Source organism: Pinus tabuliformis, chromosome 3_2, assembly GCF_031772625.1.
Source record: "Pinus tabuliformis cultivar Carrire ecotype Pingquan chromosome 3_2, CPIR1, whole genome shotgun sequence".
In the NCBI taxonomy this organism is placed as follows: Eukaryota; Viridiplantae; Streptophyta; class Pinopsida; order Pinales; family Pinaceae; genus Pinus; species Pinus tabuliformis.
Window position 1 is genome coordinate 593,366,948 of NC_142302.1, and position 23,912 is coordinate 593,390,859.

General features: G+C 34.6%; 2 pseudogenes; one reads left to right on the forward strand and one right to left on the reverse strand.

Annotated features, from left to right (window-relative positions):
* Window positions 1–4,162: 4,162 nt before the first annotated feature.
* LOC149181964 (photosystem I chlorophyll a/b-binding protein 3-1, chloroplastic pseudogene) lies at window positions 4,163–4,777 on the reverse strand (annotated as a pseudogene).
* A 1,845-nt stretch (window positions 4,778–6,622) lies between these two features.
* On the forward strand, window positions 6,623–8,033 carry LOC149181965 (shaggy-related protein kinase epsilon-like; annotated as a pseudogene).
* Window positions 8,034–23,912: the final 15,879 nt, after the last annotated feature.

Here is a 23,912-nt window from a genome sequence, read left to right on the forward strand (position 1 = left end):
GTATACAATATCTTCAAGAGACAAATCTACAACTTGACCTTGTATAAAATAACCTGTACTAACGCTCTCAGAGCGTAACGGATAACACCAACTTGACCTTATTAAGAACTATCTGTGACAAGTGCTCCTGCAAAAACATCCACCATTTGTTGAATATATGGCCTTTCACCATATTCACTAGTTATCTAGGATATCATTATAGGTATACAATATCTTCAAGAGACAAATCTACAACTTGACTTTGTATAAAATAACCTGTACTAACGCTCTCAGAGCGTAACGGATAACACCAACTTGACCTTAGTAAGAACTATTTGTGACAAGTGCTTCTGCAACCTAGAGCACGATAGATCACACCAACTTGACCTTATTAAGAACTACCTATGACAAATACCCCTGGAGCATGACGAGTCACATTAATTTTTATTTATTTTCATCTATGCAAACACAAAATTCCATTCTATCTCTTTTATTACATATAATACCAAACATGTAAAAATACGCTTTAACCCACTTTAAAATGTTGGGAATTAAACCACACAACAATCCCATAGTGATTACATATATTCAACACCATTGTCTTACTATTATTATAATAAATAATTCCAGCCTAAGTCCATGCACACATCCATACAGTGACAATAATATAGTGTATTATATATATGGAGAATCTCAATCCAGTCCAGCCAACATAGTCTTGTTTACATAATATGTATCATACATAGGAACTTCCTCATGCAACTAGGGTTACATCTTGTTCATCTCTTTAGGGGATAGTGTAGGGTTGATATTTGTAACCTTCGGGTGTAATTTGCAAGGGAGTGGGTGAAGGCTAATTGATCTTCACTGTTTCGGAGAGAAGGATGAAGTAGAGGCAGGTGGGATATGTGGATAACTTGTGGACAACGTTGCAGCAGTCGCCTGAGAAAATAATGTTTTTGTTCTGAGCAACCGTCATGCACTACGCTAACGTCAAAACGTTCGTCAACACCTTTTGATGATCATGAACCCATGCAAAATAACCAAACAAATCTACTCTGAAAAAAATGGTGATAGATACACAACGTCCGACTTGACATAACGCGTGGAGGGAAGTTTTCAGTAAGCATTGCAAGGTGCAGATCCGGGCAGTGATTATACACTCGGTGCCTCCTTTAATATTCAACAAACCTTTCATATGTAGCAGATCATGTTGGAGAAATTTCCCTTGGACAATTTGACCCACACTAAAATAAATTTCTCTTCTCAATTTTTTTCACCAAACAAGCGTAACGATTACCTTTGTGGAACTCCTCACGCAGGCATTTATGTGCCGAGAAATCCTTTTATTTGCATATTTTTAATAGCAATGAACAAAATCACAACACTCTGCCCCGATTATTGTATACCTTTGACAAAGGCATGTGAACAATACTCTTGGACAACGATTTAACAATTTTCCTTCTCACAATCACGCCCAACATTCTTGCTTGGACTCCAAATATACACATGAATAAATCTACACACAAACGCTAAAATAAAACACTCAACTAATCTATGTAAACTCAAGACCTTTTCACATCTTTCTAGCCCTCCTTTGAATGAGGGAGGGAATAAGTTAGAAATTCGAGAGGTATCAAATTAAGAGTGTGGACACAACACATCACACATTATGTTATTATTGAGCACATAAAAAATTATATATATAGTTGTAGATCACCAACTTCTAGATGATAATATTCGAAGAAGGTGGATCTATGACTCATAGACAACTTATACACATAGGAAAATAACTGCTTCTAGAATTAGACCGAGAGACTCACAATGACAACTTACAACAACCTGAAACACATGGAAACATTACTTCCAACATTATTATGTATAAGTAAAAATATATATAAAATATTATATTTTAATTAAATATATAAAATAAATTTTAAATAAAAAATAGAATTTTTTCCTAGTTGAAATGCATTCTATTTTTACTTTTATTAATATAATAATTTTTCAAAAAAAAAATCTAATGTTATAAATAATTAAACAACACTAAAATGTAATAATATTATTTGAAATAAATTATATTTTCTTAAAATAAAATTTTAAATTTTAAAAATATTATAGAGTATTGGAAATATGATAATAATCACACATACTAATAATATACATAAATCATATATAGTATGCTTTAGTTAGGAAAATATTTATTGGTAAAACACAATATTATGGCCTTAAAAGTAGGGGTTATGAATAATCCGCGTTGTTAAAACTAGGACCCATTAGTACGAGGTGTGACTTAACAATTTTAACTCATTTCATTTAAGGGTTCCCAATACTATGTGTTCAAAACCACCACATTTGAACTCATAACCTTGATTCATTTTATTGAGTCAAATTTACTCTACAATAGCCTATATCACCTATGTCTCTCTAATTTTACCTATTGCATTACCTCATCTTATTCCATGAAATCAATGTCCTTTATTCAATTTTGAACACCAACTTTAGTGCAAATATCTTTTCCCTAGCTCCATGCTTGCATGCGAACCCTACAGGGCCCCATGTTGTTGTTCTTCCTTCATCCCCTTACCTTGGATTTTAGATCCCTAAGCACCACATTGACATGTTCTTCTCCATGCCACAGATCCCTAGGTATATCTATTACCTTTTCCACAAGAATCTTCGATTACAGATCCCTAGCCACCACACATTCGTCAATGTCAAACATATCAACACGCCATCTTTAATTTCCTCTCACCTGAAGTCCTCATTGAATGCCACACTAACATCAGCTTCAACATTAATTTGTAGTCGTTGTCACCCAACATTGCACTCCACATCATTTATCTTCAAAAAATTCCCTTCACTTACTGATATGAAGGAGCTCAATAATATTTCCTACACATCATGATAATTGTGGGAATTTACCTCTATGGCTTTAATGCACACCATTACTCTTCTTCTCTAGACAAGTGTTCTATGTGACAAGCTTCTTCACACCATCTCCTATGGACATCAATTTTTCCCTCGATGATTTTTCATAGCTTCAATTAGTGATCTTGAGACTTTTACTTTATTTTTCTCTTGAAATATTCAATTCACTATAAAAGTCTCATATCATTTACTGTTTTAATGGATGTTGGAAGTAATTCTTCCATGTGTTTTAGGTTGTGAGTTGTCATTACGAGTTCCTAATGTCAATCTAGAAAACGATGTTTCCTATATCATGTCCCATCTTAGATTTACTTTTTTACTATCTAAATTTATCGAATTCAGAAATTTATGTCTTATATATATGTAATTGTTTTATGTCATCAATAATAGAAGTGATTTATGTGTTGTGTGTGAATAATTCACACTCTCTATGGTTTTTTATTATGATATCAGAGCAAGTGAGGGCTGAGATCTTGAATTTGTGTGGAGTGATCAATTAAACAACATGTGCATGGTTCACTATGTTGAGACCTCATTTTGGAACAATCATTCATTGGATAAGCGCTAAATATGAACGTTGTGAGGGGTTGATGTAATGGTGTAGAGATGTCACTGCTTAAATTTGTCACCAACGTCTAAGCTACCATGGAGAGAACTGGGTGCCTAAAGTCGTCATCTTAAAATAAACTACCAATTGCACCGAAACGTATAAAGAAACGCCGAAAGAAGATGTGAATGTGGAAAATTGCATACTATTAAAACTTTGATATTGTTCATCTTCTCAAGCTCTTGTAATAAGGACATTATCCCATAGTCCATTATGGTCAACTCTGTCAACCGATTCAACAATTTATAGGAACCATATTTCTACAGTACAGAGGCCCATTTTCACTTATAGTAATGAATGGATGTTTGACTAGAAATAGAAACTTCTCATTACCCTCCATTTCCCTGTGCTCATCTTTACGAGAAGAGTACCATGCGACCATCATCTATTAACACAAGATAAAAGAGTTACATGGTCACTAAAGAGTCCAGACTACAGTGAGAAGATTGAGGTGTTCCTATGCATATGATGCAACATCTCAAGAGAATTACATCGGGCTGATCCTCCATATCACATATGGGAGGAAATGGTGACATAAAAAGAGCTAAATTTGAATAAAATACATGAATGTGAGCCTTAGACACATAGTTAAGGTATTAAAAAAAAAAACTAGCCAACTTAAATATACTTAACAAATATTTTCGCCTATTTATGGATCTTCAGGTTGGTGAGAACGATGTTTTTCACTGGATCAACCAAATGATCCAAGAGGTACTGAAATGGCCCAACTCCGGTAATGAGGCCCTGAATGAAATAACTCAAGATAACCAACATTGCAAGCCTTCCATTCTTGACCTCTTTCATGTTCAAATATTTCATGGAATTCTCGTCCTTAAATAGTCCCAGAGGATTGAATAAGGGACCTCTGGGGTAAGCGAGATTACCTAAATATCCCAATTACTTCTCAAATCCGAAGAAATATTGTTTTGCGATCGATGGGGTTTTTATAATCCTTTAATATTCTCTGTTCTACAAATCCCATCAGGGCCATATCTAGCACAAAAAGAGTGAAAGAGTTAGCCAGTAGTTATATGTCCTTGCTCGAATAATGACTCTAGTTTGGAACCATGGAAGTGCGGTCTCTTGTGGGATTAGACCAAGATTACCTAAGATTTCAAGAGAAATGGTTCGAACTGCACCCATGATTGTGAATCACTTGTTGATGATTTCTCCATAAGTGAGCCAACCTGGTTCGATAAAACCTCCAGGTCCTTCAGGATCCATCAAGCCCAATGGATCAAATCCAAAGTCACTAGGTAGGATGAAATTACCCAAAAATATTCAAATAATTGGAAGAAGAATCACCATTCCATATAACTCTTTGAGAATTTCATTGGTGTCCTACTTCTATAAATTTTAAGATTTTATGAATAATAAGGTGAAGAAGAGGACATTAAACAAATTGTGTGTGAATTTTCTAACCTTAACCCTTATAGGTAGCATGGGATCTCCATCATGAATATATAAATTAGTTAAAATCATGGGTAAACAACAACAAAAGCTGTCAAATTTGGCATCCTATTCAGATTAAAAATTAGTTAAAAGCATTGGTAAACAACTATAAAAGTTGTCGAAATTGGCATCCTTTTCAGATAAGATACATTCACTACAGTATATTAGTAAACAATGATCCCACAACCATTACAAAAATTATCCCATACCAAGCCAAGCTGGTCACCAAATACCCCAAAATCAACCCATCCTGAATTAAACAAGCAATCAAGACCTTACCTTCACTATATCATTTAAGTGAATTTACGACATTCACTTTTTATGAGGTAGGCAGTCGTGCCTAAGGGAAAATTCATATAAAGGGATGGAAAGAAAATCAACCCTTTTGCCCCCACCCCAGTAAGCTTCAACCAAGTTTAAGATAACCAACATGAACATGGGGAATCCATTAGTGGCATGGTAACCAAATAAGAAAAATCATATTTGTAGGTAAACAAAGGAAGAAGCAATGGATATGTTGAAGTGGAAACAAAATGGTTGGTAAAATCCATGATTAGGTAAGGATGAGAAGTCCATGAAAGATTTGAACCTGAAAGAGGTCAAGAATGGAAGGCTTGCAATGTTGGCTATCTTGGTTTATTTTTATTTAGGGCCTTGTTACTAGAGTTGGGTCATTTCAGAACCTCTTGTATCATTTGGCTGATCCAATAAACAACAACGTTCTCACCAACCTGAAGATCCACAACTAGGCCAAAAATATAGAACGAATTACACTCTAAAATTTACTTTGGCTTTGATTGGTTCATGTTCTGAATATATTGTATGATGAACCTTCTATATCTGTAAAATCGCAATGTAAAAATGGAAGGATATGCATGGATATTTTTTAAGTACATTTAAGTTGGCTACTTTGTTTAGTTTATTTGAATGCCTTTACTCTATGTCTAAGGGTCACATTCATGTTGAAAAATCTCACTTTTGAAGATTTCTATGAATATACGATCCTGAAAAAACTTTTAAAGCTCATGATGATCCTACTGAAAATTGATGATAATCTGATAATGTATCAAGCATTCAATGGGGTTACAACCAAATTAATTATGAATATGTTTTTGAATGCAAAGAGTTATCTTCTTCTTCTTAATTTTTTTTTTTTTGGAAAATAATGTTGGAAAGTTTAAAAAAGATTGTTCTTCAACAACCCCACAAGTAGAAAATTTGTTGAGCCTATTCGAAGAAAATCAAAAGAGCATTGAGTCAAGAAAAAGGAGAGATCATTAAGCTACAAAAATTTCCTTGAAGATATTATCTTGTTGAATTTGATAGTCTCCTATTTATGATTTATATGATTAAGGTGAAGATTCATCGACAACTTCCCAAGAAACGAAACTTGATAATAAAGTTGATGAAGGGACTCCAATCTATGTCTCATATTTAGAATCGGATTCCATCTATGACTCATATGATTTAGATGAGGATTTTAGGGCATTTCTTGAAATAGTCTCACTCATGAAAGAAATAGAAGTGGAGGTCATTGGGTTATCTAAGGATAAGAATGTGGCATGTACAAGTGAGACCTCGAAGAAGCATATGGTTGTTGTTTCTGTAAATTCCTCTATGGTTGGACATGACACTTCAGACATGGCAACAGTTCCAAAAACTAGAAATTTTGGTATTAACCAACTTCCAAAGGAAATGCATGACATGAAAATAAAAGAAAATAAAGGAAATCATCCAAATGACAAGGAAATAGAGGCTATAGTTTTCAATGGCAATGGCACAAAGACTGGCCACATAATTTCAACAACAATAGGTGGTCAAAATGGGGAACCAAACTAGACCATCAGATACAGGGAAAAACATATTGTGGGCACTGGGTCATTTGGTATTGTCTTCCAATGCCAATGGCACAAAGACTGGCCACATTATTTCAACAACAATAGGTGGTCAAAATGGGCAGCCAAAACATACCATCAGATATAGGGCAGAACATATTGTGGGAAGTGGGTCATTTGGTATTATCTTCGAGGCCACATGCTTAGAAACTGGAGAGGTCGTTGCCATAAAAATGTTGCTGCAACATAAGATATACAAAAATAGAGAACTGCAAATTATGCGCATGCTTGGCCATCCTAATATTGTTCAACTCAAACATTGTTTCTTTTCAACTACTGACAAAGATGAATTATACCTCAACCTTGTATTGGAGTATGTACCTGAAACAATGTATCAAGTTACAATATATTATAGTAGGATGAACCAATGTATGCCATTGATATATATCATATTCTACACCTAAAAAATAAATGTCATTATTTGGCTTACATCCATGGTGTTGTTGGTGTTTGTCATCGTTATATAAAACCTCAAAATTTATTGGCTGACCCTATACTCACGAGCTTAAGCTTTATCACTTTGTCACTGTCAAGAACTTGGTGAAAGGGGAGCCCAATATATCATATATATGTTCACATTATTACAAAGCTCTAGAACTTATTTTGGGAGCTACATAGTATACTACGACAATAGATATATGGTCATTGGATTGCGTCTTATCAGAATTTCTCCTTGCACTTCCCTTGTTACGACAATATATTTATTGTCATTGGATTGCATCTTAACATAATTTCTCCTTGGACTGCCCTTGTTTCCTAGAGAAATTGGCATTGACCAGTTGGTGGAGATCATCAAGGTTCCAAGGACTCCAAATCGAGAGGATATTAAGTGCATGAATCCAAATTATACAGAGTTTAAATTCCCTCAAATTAAAGCACATCCATGACAGAAGGTATTTCACAAACACACACCTCCAGAAACGGTGGATCTTGTATCAAGACTGCTCCGGTATTCTCAAAAACTATGTTGTACTTCTTTTGAGGCTCGTGAACACCCTTTCTATGCACTGTGTGATCCTAAAGAACAATTACAACTTTTTCATCCTTTGTCACTTCTCTTTGTCTTTACACCCCAAGAGTTGCAGGGAGCCTCACCAAAATTATTTGAGTGACTTGTACCTGATAAATATGCCAAAAAAGCTTTAAGAAATTATTTATCTACTCTATAAACATTGAGACCACTACCACACCATACAAAACAAAACATAACAGAAGGCCAGGCAAACCTCATACTTTTGAAAATATGGCTCTCCAAAATTCCTTTGGGCATAAAGGCATAAACCAACACTCTTCCCTCATCCTCACTACAATAACCAACAAACATTTCATATCCTTTCAATATATGGTTTATGGAGTTAAAAAAGTATGAAACTCACTTAATCTCTGCCTAGTTCTACAAGAGGGCCTACACTCTCTGTAGGATGCAAAGATAAAACGATGAGGTTTTCCTGTTTTCTCTCCCCCAACCCTTACCCTTTATTTTGAATAATCAGTTTTGATTGTTAAAAAACTTTTCATTTTTCTCTCCTCTCTTAGGTCTTCAAAGTGAAAGTGAAGTAAATTGTGAAAATGCACTACTGGTTGGAACATTAGTGATGTGCATTCTTAAGCGCTAATGGTGGCTGGAACTGTGCCATGGTACACCTAATCTCAAAGAAACTGTGCCACAATCTACCTAGTTTCCTCACATCCTAGCGAGCAACCAAGAAATTTACATTCTATTTTATAAGATACTTTCAACAAGAATTTAGATTAAGTGGCTTGTTAATCAAGAATGATTTACAATATCCCAACCTTCAAACATATTGGAGAATTTTATCTCCCTATAGAAGATTCTTTAGTCTATAACTTCATATTATAGTTGATATCATGTCATCCTTTTAAAAAAAATCTAACCAAATTAAATTTTCAGAGAATTCTATTGAACATACCCAAGATGAAGAAAATCTTGGAGTGATAGTTCTTCACATTATTTACTATATGTTTGACTTTTCGCTAAGAAAAATGTTGAATTATGAATTACTAGTTAAATAAGATTTCACGTCAATTTTTTTGACTCAGATATTGGCTTCTAGTGATTTTGTTTCATCAATTTTATAGATGGAAAAATCTAGCAAGATGAACACAAGTCACTACAAGAATTCTTGCATCGTTTGATTAAAGGCACCTATCAAATGCTCATGACTATGCTAAATCTAAAGACATTGTATTGTTCTATTCTTAATTGGTTATTTTCCAAGACCACAAATGCAATCCTACCAACTTAGGCTCAACTGGAAGACATAATCATTATCCCACCATGCACAGAAGGCTACAATAAAAAAGGAAGTGTAGGAAGGAGTACGTCTATTTTTGTTCATTATGAAGATATGACACGTCACAATAATTTGCAGTAAAATAAAGTTGTGGCCTTAATTTCTTGAGTTCCTACAATTGGTGACAAATCAAACCATAAAAAGTTTGAGATAACCCTTTCATTATTATACAGTTTCACTTCCTAATATTTGCAGGATGATGTTTTCCTTAAATTCATTCTAGCATCATGAAAAACGTAAAGCTAAGATGAAATGTATTTTCTGAAAAAGGGTTTTCAATTTTTTTAAGTTAATAAAAAATTGAAAATGGAGAAACAAAGACAAATACAAATATCTAAAACAAGTTACAACAAACAAATGAAATGGAATTATACATTGACTGCATCCAATGCTGGAATAAACAACAAAGATGAGTTGAGCATTTCCCCTCACGCTTGCATCCTCAAGATCAATTCATCTCTTCAGTTCCAGAGTTCGTCATAGAGCTACCACAACTCCCCTCCATGCCCAGTCCAGGTAGGCAAGATCATTTCACCAGGTTCTTCTGCTCCAAGGGTATTTTAGTCTTGAATGGTAGAAGAGCTATTGTAAAGGGTTGTTTACAAGTTACAACCCCCACTACTAGTCTAATGACCTCTTCTTAGACTAGAGCCTTCTCAGGTTGGAGCACTCACTTGATGACATCATCAAGCTCTACATATGGAATTTTATTTTGATTGTGAGAATTGTACACTCTATCATACTCAAACTCCCTTTCCCATTCCTTCAATATGTTCGTATACTTCCTGTCAATTCTCTTCTACATTGTACATGGATTCCTTCATTTACTTTTTTATCTTCCTGCATTATTGATCGTCTAGATTTGTTTTCTTTTTGGATAGGAGATGCACTAGACACCCATTTTTCTATTTGTGCCCACCCTACTGTACTCTTGAGTCACGTTGACCTTTCTTTGGCCATGAACCGACCAAAGTGATTTCCAATGTGTGTGACCTTTAACGATTCATGCCTACTAATATCAAACAAAATACCACAACAAAGACATGATACATTCTTAATAATAGAATTCGCTAATCAATACGCTGCAATCTACTGCAACAAGCAACTATAAAAATCAACCATTGCAAATAATTCCCTAGGACAGATAAAAAGACAATTTAATGTATTTGAAACTTAAACAAAGTCTTTCAGAGAAATCATAATTAACAATTATTGTTTCCATATAGACACATAATCCTATATATTTTGTATAAATAATAAATAACACCTAAATCAACAAAGAATATTGCCATACCCTAAAACCCCTCGTTCTCTATGAAAGTAGCAAGTTCTCTATTAATTTTATACAATTCAACATCTAAAATGATCCAAAGTTTCCAAATATTTGTAGCTTAAAGCCAAAGATGAAATTTATAGACTATACTTGGAATAGTTCATGGGTCAGTGGGGCATTGGGAAAACAAAAATAGGAATACCATAAACAATTATACTAATATAAAATAAAATACCACAACAACGACATCAGACATGTTTAATAACAACATTATCTAATCAATATGGAACAATCTACTAGAGCAACTAGTGGTACAAATCAACCATTGCAAATAATGCACTCAAACAGTAAAAAATATGATTTAATGTATCTGAAACTCAAACAAAGTTTTCCAGAGAAATTTTTAGGCTCTACGATACTTGTTCCCAACCTGGTGCACAAGCCTTGGAACTTTCTTTCCAAGTCTCTTGTTAATATGTTACGTAAGTAGCCCTGTTGTAAATCATTTTTATTTCATGTGTCTCACACATAATATTTCTAACAATTGAACACTACAAACCTATAGGAAGGTTTATCTAACGATGTCTAGACTGAGTAAGGTCGAGAAGAAGGATAAAGAACCCCTATTGAAGAAACATAACCACATTGCAAAGTGACACGCTTTTATATTATTTTATTCAATATACCACACAGGAAAGTCATGGAGGACATGTGGAAACTCCCCTTCCCTAGGTTTTGTTGCATTCTAATTGGCTATTACAGCTTTATTCTAAGTGGGCATTACATTTGTTAGACTAGTGGGTCACTTAATCAAAATTTCTTAGTGAATGTTTAATTTTTGCAGCATTTTAACTGTGCACCAACATTTATGTCAATGTATCAGACATCATGAGAGCTATGCTAGAATAGGTGATAAAATTTTCCTTACAGCAGTCTGGTGAGTTCTTTTAATGTTATGAGAAAATTATTGTCACGGTTGTTTGCAGAGATGAAAGTGTAAAAATAAGAGGGAATTTCGAAAATGTTCTTTTCAACTACGAGGTTCTAAGAGACTCCACTACAAACTTTGAAAAAATACAATATGCTCGGCAAAGAATACAATATGCTTGGAAAAGGAGGATTTTATGGAAATGCCTCAACTGCCCTAAGAATATCACCTATTCCTGAGAAATAGGTCATTAACCCACAAAAACCATAAGGATTTTTCCAAAAATCCCCAAAACCCAAACATAACAGATAAACCAAAATCTTGCATTAGCCCAACTTCAAAATCCTAAAAACAAACAATTAGTCCCATTTAGCAGCCACTCCCTATGCCCCTAAAGGCCTTCTGGATTAAGCACGTTGACTGCAACTTCTATTCCCTTCAATCCATGCCTCACATTATCATCAATGTAGCCCTTGTATATGGCCCCAAAGCTTCCCTCCCCCCCAAGCATGTAATCTGAATGAAAAATTATTCGTAATAATTTTGATTTCGCTCATCATGAAAACCTCCAAATTTGATCCTAGAGACCCTTGCAAGAATTCCTATGCTTCTTGAGGCATCGAGGGGTTATTGTTCGAACTAATTTCCGACCATGACAACCTCTAAAACGATGCCAATTTTCTCATCTCTGTGGAAGATTTCAGTTGGGAAGCTCGACATTTGACAATACTCATGACCACAAAGTCCTCTTGCGTGCAAAAAACTGTGACAGAGATGGGATTTTCTAATAAAACTGTGATTTGCAGGTGACAGAATGTGGTGTGTTTATGAGGTCCAAACGGGGAACATCGTTGGAGGATACATAGCTTTCACAATGCATGAGCTCTGGGAAGTGCTCTGTACAGGGCGGAAAATGCGAGCCAAATAAGATTGTACTCAAAAACACGGAAAATATGAGCCCAAGAAGGTTTTTGAGGCATTAACTCCTAGCCTCAAAAACATTGATAAAAAGTTTACATAGCCTCAAAAACATTGATAAAAATTTACACGTGTTGAATTTGGATGGGTGATATTGACGAAAATTGGAGTGATGGGATTGGATGGACTAAATAGTTTTTGCCAAGCCAAGTTCATAGAGAAAAATCATTTCAACACAATTAAAAGAAGACCAAGATCTATGCCGGATTTGAGAACCGAGGATTCCACCATCAACAAATTAACTGATCCTAAGGTTAATTTCTTTCCATTATTTTGGTATGCGGCCACTGCATGATTTCTTTACTTTTATTGTTGCAATCTTCAATTCTTCTCAAAGTAGCAACTACGACCAAGTTAGGTCACATTAACACTGCAACATATCACTATCTTCAGAAGGATATACCAAAGGAAGAACCAAGGGTTTCATGAGGAGTGATGATTCAAAGTTCCCTCAGTGACTTCCAATTTAAATGCGAGGGTCTCCATTAATTTGTTTATTATCATATCTAATAAAAACAACATTAATTCGTTTATTATCATATGTAAGAAAATCAACAAAAAAACTGATAAGATGACTATCGCAATAACAAATTAATCTAATCCTTTATCATTATCATCTATGAAAATAGACAAACATGTTTTTTTTTCACGTTTATTTTATGGATTGATTTGGATTTGTTGGAAAAATTATGGGATTGAGATATTTATATTTCATTGTTTAAAAATGATTGGTGATATCCAGTGAAGAGAAGTGTAAGACATCAATAATTTAGATTTGCATATGGAGAACTGTAACATTTCCCTCATCATATTTTTTTGTTTTGTTTTTTACGTAGGTACATAACTATTTACCATGTAAGAAGTTTTTGCTTCCAATATACATAGTCATTGGGTTCATTTGACTCTTTTAAAATTTATAACACTATACACAATGTTCATTGTTGGTTTTTTATATGCTATATGCTTAATTAAGATATGCACATTCCATAGTTCGATATTTAATTATATGCATAGTTTTAATGTATGCATGGTTGAAAGTTGAATAAGTGATCATGTATATATGGTCTGTTGTTTAACATGAGAGGCCATTAAATTAGTTAGGGTTACCTGTACCCGCAGCTCTCTCAAACCCTTTTAGCGCTCACACACCTCCCACTTGGAGCTTCCTTCACCGAGGGATCAACTATTTATCGATGATGGATACAACTCTTGGGATTCATAGGTTATCAATGATGCAGAAAATTTGGGAACACATCGATGGTGAGGAGGAATTCGTAGTGGGTAAAGGGTATCTGTCTCTACTTCCCGCGCCATTCAGGCGAGGAATTCGCAGTGGGTAAAGGGTAACTGTCTCTTCTTCCCGCGCCATTCAGGCGCTAATTCAACACTTACTCCAAGCGCCTTCCTCTGCAACACAGTTAGGGTTTAACGATCCCTTCTTGTTGCTAAGGTTTTTGGTGATCATTCTTCATATTGAGACTTCATCCATTAACAAGCTTCCCACAACGTTCTTTTCTTCATGTTGTTCGCCATGGTAGGCTGAGATTTTCCATGCTATTAATTTTTTGTTTTAAATTTCTCTCTGATTTTTCATATGTTAGTTTATCTTGATAGTGTCTCATGATTTGTCTTACTGTGAAGGTATTCACTCCTTATTCCTGTGCAGAAAGTGTATTCTGTCAAGTTCACTCAAACCCTTGGCACTCCCATCAGGTAAAGGTTTATTAGTCATGCAATTTTGAGGGTTTATTTAGTTTTTCTTCTCATTTTTCACAATTTAATCCCCAACTCTCTATCTTCGAGGTTTCAAGATGTTGGGCGAGGTCTAGAGGATTTCCATATTAAAAAAAAATCTTTTGGCTAGCTTCAGCACTCCACGAGTGGTCTTAGCGTAATTCCTTGTTCGTTATAGAGAGTTTTTACTATTAGTTTGTTGATATCAACATCAAGGGTGACAGATGTTGTGACTTAAATTTTAATGCTCTATATTTTTAAAAGAAATATGCAAGGCATTAAGCTAAGGGGTTGAGACTCCTAAATTATATTTTGAGAAAGTTCTATTGTGGAGGAACTGGTTCTGTTTACATTTGAACTATTTATAAAATTTGGGTCATTTTTTTTTTCTAGTTTTCCATACACCAAATGGTTTTTTTAGGTATGCAAATGAGTTCATAATTACATTCCTGTGTTAACTATGATCATTGTTTTTCATACTTTCTCTTGCAAAAAGTATGCTCATTTTTATTTAAGGTATTATATACCTATGTTAAATTATATACAACATTTTTCTCCATTTAAATGGTTTTACTGTGAAGTTTAATTCTAAGTACCCGAGTTTCATATTATTGATTACAGATTTTTCATGTTAACTATGTTCTTGGCTTCTTCAAGTGACACCAGATTTTTCGAACCATTTCTGTGTAGGGTTTTCCCCTTAACACAAAGAAATCAATCCACAACTTAATCTTGGTTCTTGGTTATCGTTATACCCTCAACTAGTGCTATTGTATGCATCCTTAGTGCTTGTCGGTAGTTATTGTTTCTTCAAAATTTCTGGGGATGCAATTTTCCTTTAATCATTAGTCATTCTTAGCATTCTATCATGACCACTCTTAGGTTATCAATTTAACTATGTAGATGGCATTATAACTAGTTTAATACACCAGTACAATTATACGTATACAAAATTAATTCCTATTTGTGTGTATTAATAAACACAAGTACCGGATATCTTTGCCATGAAAATCAACATAATAACCGCCATAATATTTCATCCATATCTTAGTAATACAAGTAATAGATTACGAACAATATTCTCTGATTCCTTTCACAATCACTGTGAATTTCAGAAATAAAAGAAATACTCTATTATCAAAATTTCGTTTCTCTATAGTCTATCAACACACAGTTACTTTTATACCATACTTTACTTAACACAACATAGATAATATTCTACCATTTCTCATGATTCCATTTTCCATATACTTTTCTAACAATGGGAAAAACAATGTTAAGTTATAATTATCTATGCGTGTTCAAATCATCAACCACAAAATCACGAGGAGTCAAATGTTCCTCCCAACTTGTGAGAACCAACTACTCTAATGGTACTCCCCCTGAGACAATTTCATATCAGGAAACAAATTTGTTGCCCTAGACCACCTAGTACCAACCAGCTTCCATCACAGGTCAGTTTAGGAAGTCCCACTGGCCAATTAGCTCAAGGACTTAAAGTTTTATTCCATGTGTGCTCTTGAGCAACATTCTCTTTTTCTTTCGTCAATTCTTCTCCCTCCCCTCAGGTACCCCTACCCTCTTGGTTTATTTCTCTTTTTCTTTCCCAGAGAGAGAAGTTGGGCAAGAAATCACTAGCACGTAACTATTTTTCATAAAACATTTCCAAATATGAAATATTTTGTTTTCATTCTCTCCCTGTGACTCTTGCATGCCTTTTCTTTTAGGAAAGTTTATTTTATTTATTTATTTTACACAACTGCCTACACATCACATTAATTACATCACATCTTAATGTTTGTTTAACTATAGTCAAGTAAATAAAATAAAGAAAAATGAAGTAATTTCAGAAAAGTTTTCTAACCCAGAGGGGTGTCACATCCCCCCCCCCCCCCACACCGTGAGGGAAACATTTTCCCTGGTGTTTTCTTCTCTTCGAAATAGGCTTGGTTACACTTCTCGCACAAATTTTTCATCCTCCGAGGTAGCCGCTTTTGAGCTAAAGTGTTGCCAATGAACCTTAACTTGGGGGATAACTCGCTTCCACAACATTGTTTCTCTCTGATCTAGAATACACAAGGGTTCAACTAGGAACTCCCTATCTGGTTCAAACTATCATCAAAGACCATCATTATTACTTCTTGACATGATACTTAAAACAAATTGTTTTAACATAAATTTATTTCCACTACCTGCACGTCCTGCCATTGAATAATGTGTCTAGGGTCATGTATGCATTTTTTTTAGTAAAGAGACATGAAACACATTGTGCACCCATATATGACTCGATAAAGCTAGTTGATAGGCCATTGGGCCAATTATAGCAATGATGATGAATGGTCAACAGTATCGAGGGGCTGATTTGGAACATCCACCCCATCTCAAAATTCTCGGCTTGGGCTTCACCCTCACATATACATGTTCCCCAACTTGGTATTCTAGATAGGTTCTCCGTTGCTCAGCATAAATATTTTGTTGATCCTTGCCTGCCTTTAAATTATACCTAACCCTTTTCATCGTTGCTTCCATCTCTTTAAGCATATCTGGTCCCAACATCAGCTTATCCTGAGGACTATTCCAATTTCCAGGTATTCTACATCTCCTTCCATATAATACTTCAAGTCAACTCATTTTTAACAATGCATGATACTTCTTGTTATATGAAAATTCCAGTAGGTGTAAATACTTCTCCTATTTTCCATGTTTTTTCATCACATACATCCTAAGCATGTACTCTAGCACCTAGTTTTCTCTCTCAGTTTGCCCATCTGTTTGCATGTGGTAAGCAGTACTAAACAATATTTGAGTGCCTATACCAATAAAAAGGGATTTCCAAAAGGCGGAGGTAAATTTTACATCCCTGTATGAAATTACCATCTTAGCTATCCTGTGTAACTTAAATATTTCTCTCATAAAAGTACCAGTAATTTGTACAACCTTTTATGTTGATTGTATGGATATAAAGTATGCAACCTTGCTTAATTGATCTATTACCACCATTACAGAGTCATTATGTCTTTTGGACTTTGGTATTTTAGTGATGCAATCTAATGTCACAACCTCCCACTTACACTTAGGTATGGGTAGAGGATGAAGTAAGCCTGCACTGCGTTGATGCTCTGTTTTCACTTGATGGCATTCTAAGCACTGTGCTAGATAATGGGTTGTTTTAGACTTCATGCCTGGCTAGAAATAATTTCTCCTTTGAGTTGTAACTAATTTTTGGTACCCAGGGTGTGTAGTATACAAATTTATGTGATATTCGTCTAATATAAACCTTTTAATAGTTTTCTGATTTTGCACATAGATGTGATTTTTTAACATCAACATCCCTTTATTATTGACTTCATAACCCAATTTCCTTTCAGAGTTGTTCTCTTTTTCTGCCTCTCGCCATAAAAAGTTGTATTATGAATCCTTTTGAACAACTCCCTTAATTTTATTTGAAAAGACAAATTCTATTTTACTTATAGAAATTTCATAAATACAATTTAACTCTTGACTTAAAGTGTCGACTTCTCCATTTTCCTTTCCTTTCACATGTTTAATATCAAAATTATATTCGCTTAGCAATGCAGTCCACTGTGCCTGGCGGGCGTTCAAATTTGGTTGATGAAACAATTTGGTTAGACTTTGTGATCTATCATAAGGATGAATTTCTTCCCTAGAAGATAATTCTGCCAAATGTTTAGAGCATAAATTATGGCTATAAGTTCTAAATCATAAGCAGAGTATCATTGTTCGTGTTCTTTTAATTTCCATGACTCATATGCCAACAAATGACCTTCTTGCATGAATACGCCCAAAAATCTAGTTTGGCATGCATCCGTACAAACTAAAAATTCTTTGTTTTGGTTTTCTATTCTTAAAATGGGTGTAGTAGTAAGCAAATCCCTGAATCGATCAAAACTTTGTTGGAATTTTGTTGACCGCTCAAATTGTCTACCCTTTTTCTGCAAAGAGGTTAAAGGATAAGATACTTTGGAAAATCTGTCAATAAATCGACAATAGTAATCGAACAACCCCAAAAAAGAATGAATGTCTGCCACATTTTGAGGGGCAGGCCATTCCATGATTTCTTTGATTTTCTCAATATCTACAGCTCCACCTTCTTGTGTGATAATGTGTCCAAGATATTGTATTTGTTACTTATAAAATTCACACTTGTTTTATTTTGTGTACAACTGGTGTTGCCTTAAGGTTTGCAACATAATGCGCAGATGCTTATGGTGCTCTTCCAAGTTTTTAGAGTAAATCAAAATATCATCGATAAATATTAGTACAAATTTATCAAGGTATTGATGAAAAATTACATTCATAAGACTCATAAACGTAGCTCGCGCATTCATTAGTTTAAAGGGAAAGACTACAAACTCGTAGTGTCCATAGCTAGTGCTGAATTTAGTCTTACAAATATCCTCATCCTTTATTCTTATTTGATGGTATCCCGATTGTAAATCAATTTTAGAAAATACCTTAATGCCCCTAACTTGATCAAACATTATTGAATTGAGGCTTTTGTGATCCATATCAAATTTATGAGAGATTTTTTGGCGTAAATCACATGGTATTTCAATTGTCGACGCGTTTCGAACCAAACAGTGTGGTTCATTGTTAGGACAAGTTGAAGAATCAGATCAAGCATTGCATGTTAAATAGTCTAAGCATAACCTCCAACGGCTATAATTCTTGACCAGGCAACGGCTATATTGACTAATGGTTAAATATGACAGGGGGATAGTTAGACGGACCAGGGGCATAAAAATAAGTTAATTTCATAGCTAGCTAGTTATATTAATATTAAATTAAAAGTCAAAGGGACATATGAATTTTCTTAGGGGTTTTAAATAAATATATAAATATTAAATTAATTTTAAATGATTATTAAGTTGATAGTTAGTTATAAAAAGTATTAACTATTTAATAAAAATATATAAATAAAAATATTAGAAAAAATAAGATTTTAAATATTTGGATTTAATTAATTGTTTATCTTATTGTTAAATTAACCTAAGGTATTAACTAATTTAATTGTTTATATGAATTTACCTAAAGGTCTTTACAATTTTATATATATATATATATATATATATATATATATATATATATATATATATATAGATAGATAAGTCAAGTGTTGGAAAGAAAATAATATTCTAAAATGATTATCTTAATTGTTAAAAAAAAAAGGCCAAAGGATACGGGAAAACAAGAACAAGTCAAAAAAACGAGGGAGGGGAGGGAGGGAAGAAACCGACTACGAAGAGAGTGCTGGGACCGAACAACTACTAATATTCCAGCCATCTTCTATATTGAGATTGCTCAACCTTTTTTCAATCTCAAGAGCTTCCCTAAGTTTCCGATGATGGAATTGTGAAACTCTAGCAATCACACTAGCCCCCTCAAAATACACATGATGTTAGGTTCTTTCCACATGTTCAGCTAAAGCAGGAGACTTGGTTGAAACGCGCCGACAAATGAAATACCATGTGATTTATGCCGAAAAATCTCTCATAAATTTGATCAAACATATTGTCTATTTTGGGTAGTGGATACTTGTTTTTGATAGCCAGTTTGTTTAATTATCCATAGTCAATGCACAGTCTTAAGGTTCCATCCTTGTTAATAACAAACAACGCTGGAGCTCCCCATGGAGATACACTCGGACATATATAGTTCTTAGCGATCAACTCCTGTAACTAAATTTTTAATTCTGTAAGCTCTGGTATGCTCATTCTATAGGGTTCTCTTGATACTGGGGAAACCCCTAGAATTAGCTCAATACTAAATTCAATATCCCTTTTCAGTGGTAACCTTGGTATTTCTTCCGGAAATACATCTTTGAATTCATGAATGATTGGAAGATTTGTTTGGTGTGTTGTTGCTGTATTAATTTGATCATAACCCACTTGTAATGCATAAATGTGATAGCCTTTCCGTAAACAATTCCCAAGATGAGAGGCAGTGATTGGTCTTAACTGTATAGGTCTCTTAATTCCTTGCAATTTGCACCTAGTACCTGCTTCATTCAAATAACTCACATTTTTCTCTTTAAAATTTACCAAAGACCAGTGAGCCTTAGCCAATCCATTCAACTTAAAATGCGATAAGATCCCAAAGGAAAAACATTCAAATTCACCTTAATATTTTGGTCTGCTAATTTGATGGAGTAGTATTCTACTTTATACCCCACTCGTCTCTTGGCTCCTGTGGCTAGTTGAACTAACCAAGGGGTTTTAAATTTCCATGTTTGTAATTCACACATTTTTAGCATTCTAGGACTTATTTAACTTAAACTGGCGCTTGGATATATCAAAATTGAAACAATATGTTTAGACATATTACCTTCTATCTTAATCATTCTTGGATGATAGTTTTCCTAATGGTCTTCCAAGGCTACATTAATCTTTGGCATGCTCCTAGTGACCTCGGTCACCATTGAAGCCTCCTATATATTAGTTATTGGTTCCAATATTCCACTTTGAGGGAAATTTTTAACGTAATGCGATCCTCCACAATCCCAAGACTGCAGGGGTGGTTTATGTCCTTGGTTTCCTTCAGACTTAGTAGATGTTTCCATTTCCCTACTTTCATTCTGAGATCGAAATTTCGGTGGAGTTTTCTCCATATTTTTTCCTTGCTTCCCTTTCAAACTTCTCCTAGAATGGCCTGATTTGTAGTCTTTGTAGTCAATGATATTTGGCCATCAATTCAAGCTATTTTTGAACAAACAGAATTAATAAAGATAGCTATAGAAGCTATCTAGAAAGTGAAGGAGGTGATTGGAGACATGCCTGAGGATTCCAATAGACTCTTCCAGTTCCTCAACAGCAAGAATAGGCATGAACTCCAAGAGCTGGACATAGAAGACAGAACTGAAACTATTTTGGAAATAAGAAAGGTTCTTTCCAAGAGGAACCTAATTCTAAACTTCGAGGAAAAGTGCAAGAACATGCAGGTGTCCATTGACAGATTCATGGCCAAATTCCAAATTTTGAGGGAGAAAGGATTTCCCAGTCCATTGGTCATTAATGACAAGCTTATGACACAACAAGACTATGACAATAGGCTCAGGAAGTCGGCTAAAGAATAAGCTAGCTACACTTCATCTATTAAATCCCTGCCAACAGGAAAGGTTTTATATAACACATTTGAGAACCTTTTTTTCCTCCAACATGAGGTAAAGCACTTATTCATCACCAAGCCCAATTTTTCCAAGTATACTAAAGCTGATGAGATATACCGAAGGATGATGAATGTTAAGTTACCTAATGATGAATGGTGGGAAAAAATGATTGATTTACTGTAAGAAATGTACAGTAAAAAGGTTACCATACAGCGAAAAGTGGAACAACCAAGTAAATAGGTGAAGACAGGCCAGCATGCCAAAGTGTATCAGTGTCAAAGTGTATCAAAGGAAAGTGGAAGGTTAATAAGGCTCTCATACGTGAAAGATCAAACAACAAGGCAGCTAAAAGGGCTAAAAGCAACCATAAAGTTCAGCAGTACAATAATAAATGGGACATCATCAAATTAGTTTAATAGCTATCTCTATCTTCCTCCTGGAAGATATTTTATTTTCCTAGATTAAATCTCAAGTTGGTGTAAGATATTTTGTAATACTTTTTGTATAAATACTTCACAATTCGAAGTATGTAAGGTGGATTTTTAGACATCGCTATAGACCTTTTTGATCAAAAGACTGTAAGCTATTGTATCATTGTTTGGACCAACAAGATGGATTAATGAGTAAAGGAAAGACATTTCACAGGATTCATGTGTAGAGCAAAGTGTAGACAAGTATTTTTTCTTGTGTTGTTAATTTTCTTTAAAAAAATTTCCACAATCTTTAATGTATCTGAATGCTATAATATGGAATGATATCTAAGAATTTGCTTCATTACACTCTATTTTAACTATTATGATTTTTAATGTTTTCTGCTAAATATATAAGTTAAGGAGTTCTTGATTGCTCCTTAGTTTAGGTAGTATCCCCGAAATCTATAGAAATGTATTCTTAATTGCCCTTTGTTCATGATTATCCTCTATTCCTCATTTTAATCCCGGTCTGAGAATTCTTAAGTGCTCTCTCACCCTAGTTAAGATCATTTCGCCCATCTGGCTCGAAGACCTACACTTTACTTTGCTAGCTTGCCCTTTGAACACTCCCTTTAGTGAGTTAATTCCAGTTATGCTACCCTTCTTTGACTCCATAACCCAATGGTCCAAAGACATCATTCTATCCATCTGTTTTAAGGATTCCACCATCCAACCTTAAATATAAATCAAAACCCCCTGAACCTTCAAAACTAGCCTAAAATCCCAATAAAGAAGCTAAATCATATAGAGAGTGCCCTCTCTGAGCCATCAGTTAGCCCAAACCTATGCTTAAAAGTTGGTTTGCGGTTACCTCGGTCCTTTCCTTCTTCTAAAAATTTCTAGGGAAAAGTTTTGAGTGATAACATAGTGGTGACCATACTGGGGACTTCTAATCATAGCTTTAAGAAAATCCTAAATTTTTATTTTAAACCTCTTAAAGTCATTTGTTAGAATTTCTCTTGAAAAATCTCACAAAAACAATTAAAAAGTTTGAAATTCTGGCTTCTAGGAAGACTCATTTTACTAGGGATAATCCATACCCAAATCTTGCCCCAGTAATTGATAATCGCAACCTAATTTCAAGAAAATCCAAAAAAGAAGAAAGTTCAGTTAGCTAGACACCTTTAGTTAAAGAGAATTGATGCCCTGATGAATGGTTATTTTTAGAAGAACTTCCCTTTGATGAGTCATTTTATCTTTCGCTATTTAGAACAAAACATGAAAATGCACTCAGTGAAATTGTTCTAGATCCAAAATTCATTACAGAGCTCGAAGTTCAACAAGCCAACAAATCCATTGATGAGTACATTTTGAAATCTCCCCAATCATCCATTAATACTTCCACAGCCCCTGAGCTTTCTGAACAATCTTCCATTACTTTAAGTTCACCATTGTTCCCTTCAACTTCATCAATAATACCTTCTGAAGTCCATTCTTCACAACCATTTGTACCTAGTCTTCCTAACTAACCTATCATCTCCCATTCATCACCTACTAGTCCTGGTTATTCATCCACTCTTCATCCACATCTTAACCCCTCCCAGCCTACAACCATGGCAAATAGATATGCTCCTCTTGTTTTACCTGCCCAACTTGGTGCTATGCTAGCAGACTACCAAAGTAAAATTGTTCACTTTGATGGCACAGGACATTGCACTACATAGCAACATGTCAACAAGATAACATATTACTTTTACTTGCACAAAATTGACATAGATAATGTTCAGATGAGACTCTTTGCCTAGACTTTAGCTAGTGATGCTAGGCCTATTAATAATATGGATAGCTTAGAAGCATTTCACCAACCATTTTTGAAAAGATGGGAGAAGAAAAAGAACCCTTGCAAATCCTTTCAAAATATGAAAATATTAGAAGCGAACCTAATGAAACTGTTCAAGATTACTGCACTAGATTCAACAGTATATATAATGCCATCCCAGTTAATCTTATACCCCCACTGGACTTGGCATTAATAAAGTTCCCTCATGGTTTTGACACGAATATGGCATACCAACTTAAGGAAAGAAACCCCACAACATTATAAGAAATGCAAAGAGTAGCTGTTAGTGTTGAAGTTAATTTGTTAGCTAAAAGGGCTAGAGTTAGAAATGAAAACAGAGGAATAGCTAAGAATGAAGCTTCACCCTCTGACATTAAAATAGATAGTTTAGCCAAAAGTATGGAAAGACTAATGGATAGAATAGATAACATATAAAGGAAA